Source organism: Amblyomma maculatum, chromosome 1 (genome assembly GCF_055883805.1).
Source record: "Amblyomma maculatum isolate TAMU_Amacu chromosome 1, ASM5588380v1, whole genome shotgun sequence".
Lineage (NCBI taxonomy): Eukaryota > Metazoa > Arthropoda > Arachnida > Ixodida > Ixodidae > Amblyomma > Amblyomma maculatum.
This window is the reverse complement of record NC_139344.1, coordinates 63,258,175-63,261,677: the sequence shown is the minus strand read 5'-3', so window position 1 is coordinate 63,261,677 and position 3,503 is coordinate 63,258,175. Positions and strand designations below refer to the sequence as shown.

General features: G+C 38.6%; 1 long non-coding RNA gene across 1 annotated transcript; it reads right to left on the bottom strand.

Annotated features, from left to right (window-relative positions):
* Positions 1–705: 705 nt before the first annotated feature.
* LOC146202583 (uncharacterized) lies at positions 706–3,271 on the bottom strand. Its single transcript, XR_014702253.1, has 3 exons — positions 3,206–3,271; positions 1,733–1,833; positions 706–805 (listed from the first exon to the last, which is right to left on the bottom strand). It is a non-coding gene; the product is annotated as an uncharacterized LOC146202583 (long non-coding RNA).
* Between the last annotated feature and the right edge of the window lie 232 nt (positions 3,272–3,503).

Genomic DNA, 3,503 nt, shown 5'->3' with positions numbered 1-3,503 from the left:
TATAACGTAAAACCGTAAAACGGACTCTGTTAATTGGTTACAGAATCTCTGTTTCCTGATTACAGCATAATGTTTATTTCTGCATTATAAGGTTTCCGTTTTCTAAATACAGCATTGAGTTCATTTCTGCTTTACAGAATTTCTGTTTTCTCAATACAGCATCAAGTCCAAATTTCCATTATAGGGTTTCTGTTTTCTGAATACAGCATTGAGTTTATTTCTGCTTTACAGAATTTCTGTTTTCCGAATACAGCATCAAGTCCATTTTTACATTATAGGATTTCTGTTTTCTGAATACAGCATTTAGTTCATTTCTGCTTTACAGAATTTATGCCTTCTGAATACAGCATCAAGTCCATTTCTGCATGACCGAATTTTCCTTTTTCTAATTACGTTAAGCAACCTGTTATACAGACCTTCTTTTGCAATTATGAAGCTGTCTGCTATCTGAGTCACGCGCACAATCAACAAAAAATGAAATCTGTTCTTTTACCGACAGTACAGCATCGGCTGGTACAGTTTGTACCAGCCGATGGGATATGATTATTGATTTCTTTTTAGGAAGAATGTTGGTGTTCTTTGAGCATGCAGTCGAAGTGAGAGTAGCGTCGGTGACCACATGTGAATTTTGCGATTTATCTAGAGAAGAAACATGCACGCATGCAAATTGTGTAGGACTTTGTATGCAAATATATTTAACACCCATTCAATGGAACACGTACATACGGTTTATTTCCCTTCGTACATTAAACTGCCTTCGGGGCATGCATCCTCTTTTGTAATCTGCCATTCTGTCTGAGATCCTCTGAAAAGCACAAAAAAAAGATAGTTTGTCAGAACCATGAGATTCTAGGCACTGGAAAAGGATGGAGAATTGGTTTGGTTTGGTTTGTGGAGTTTAACGTCCCAAAGCGACTCAGGCTACGAGAGCCGCCATAGTGGGGGACTCCGGAAATTTAGACCACCTGGGGTTCTTTAACGTGCACTGACATAGCACAACACACGGGCGCCTTGCTTTTCACCTTTAACGAAAAGACGCAAAATGTTGTTTTCAGCACTTCTAAGGCAGTGATAAAATTAGCACCTGAGTTTCTAGAATTCGACACAAGAAATAAAATAAATTATGAAATATATGGATATATTGTAGAAACTAACATGCAAAGAAGGGATGTCAGACATATAAAAACCTTTTACTGATAATTTGCACGCTTAGATAGGGTAAATGACTTGAGTTTAAACTTAAAAAAAAAAACTGAGTGACTATCAGTGGTCCTAAATGTACCACTGTACAAGGGCAAAATTATTGCAGAAGTCAGAACCATCTTTGGTAGGTCAGCTGTTTCAGTTTTTCCATGAGCAAACTTTCGACAAATGGGACGCTGGCATTTGAATGTTACCCCTGGACGTTCATTTTTCTCTGTACTCAATATTGGGAACAAAGTGGCACATATGTTTCGAATGTATTACTACATGCTAAATCTGCCATGCCTTTTACTTTCTCTATGTAAAAAAGGTAAAATATTTGTTTAAAGTCATGCACGAGATGAAATGGGAAAAAAGCTTAAGTGATACGGAAACGCAGAATTTTCAATTATTACACTGTTTGCCAGGATCATGGTTAAAGACACACACACACACATATCAGTTGTTTTTAACGTAGCAAGAATTCATCAAAAAAGATCAAGAGAGCCATGAAGGCATGCAGTCAAGAACCATGAGAAAATTGACATACATGCTTAGTGTATCAGGAGATAGAACGAAGCTTCTGCGCCAACTTCATAACTGTCGAATGGACGCTGGTGAGTGACTTCTTTCCGCCTCGCCACTTGCTCCCTGACAAAGGACAGATGAAAAATATTTGCCTGTAAAACAGAAATGACGTGTTTTAGTTATGTTTGTTTTACCAAAGAATACATTGCAACATGCTTGTTATGTTTGTTGCTTAGTATTTCATAAACCGTATGAAACACTGAATAGTTGGTTAAGTAGTTCTGCTAGAATATTCAAAGACGAACAAACTTTTCAGTGCAACTATTTAACATTCATGCAATTCTCGAACACTGATGTGTATCGCTGATTGCTTACTATTCCAAAAACTTCGGCTGCAGAAAAAGGTGAAATAGCGGCTAAACAACCTGTAAAAATTCTTTTAGTTATTTATATATCTCTGGATATAAGTAAATAAAATCGTAATGTACAGTGGCGTAGATTCACGTATTCTGCAACACCCCCAACAAAAGGGAATTGCAAACGCGCACAAAGTCACAGGTGTACATTTTGTTGGAGCTACGAGAGGTTGCACACTAATAGAGCTTAAATTATGTGCAAAAATATTTCGTAGATTTTTCTTACAGTAAGGAACAGATCTGGCCATCACATCGGTGCATGTCAGTAACGTGTCTATTAAAAAGCCCTTGGGCTAGGTGTTTAGAAGGCTCTTGACGAAAGTGATAAGGGCACGTTGTGCGGCCTAGTCCCGCGAGGCAAGCAAAATGAGCCATGGTGGGGTTCGAGGTAAAGAATAAGTGGGAGACTAGAAGTCTGTATGGCGTTGTGTGAGGCAATGTTCTATATCTGCTTATATATGTGAACAGCTAGGGCACTGTGACATGGAAGAGTTTTTGTACAAATAAAGTTTGGCTGCTGTGTGAAGACGGAATTGCTGAAGGATGCACTTTTCACAGATCAATAAGGGTGGGCGTCCTAAGTGGCAAGTTAGCTGAGTCAAATCACTGGTGCGTGCATTATTCATAGCCTATCGCTTTGTACACCGTCTGCATTCACCATCGGTGGGCTCGTCCATAGGAGCCTCAGCACCCGGTTTACAATAGAGCAGGCAAGCTAGTAGTAAGCCAGCTTATAGAAGTGCACAGAAATTATGTTTTCTTGGCTGCACCACTGCTGAAATTGACAAGATAGGGAATACTATTTTTTTAATGAAAAAGTTGAGTACTGGAAACAAGACTAGAAAAGTAGCGTTACATGCATTAGTATATACAGCACATAATTATAAATCAGTTCTAAAAGCAACAAGAAAAGTAAGGCCAGGAGGAAAGATATTTTCAAATGGTCCTTTAAAGGAACTATCCTGAAATGGTTCGCCTCAACAAGTACAATAAACGAAGAATCAAGTGTTAAATGGAGAAATGACATTCATCCCATATATACGATACAACCAGAAAATAAAAAACGATAAGAGCCTCACCTCTGGATAAATTCCAGCGTCGTTGCCGCTGGCTCTGCATACTCAAGATTCAGGACTTATTACAGCACAAAAAACAGGCGCAAGCTGCCTCACTGAATGATGCTGGCTCTATAAATACAGCCTCCTGTTCACAAAACACGCACTGCTTTCCATATATGCTACCTGAAATAGAATAAACATTTTTGTTTTACTTCTAATGCAACACAATGCCAGTGCTTTATTTAAAGTAGCCTAAAAAGTGAAGGCATCATACGCACTGGTGCTGTCAATATGAAAGGAGCAGGTAATTTGCAAAAAA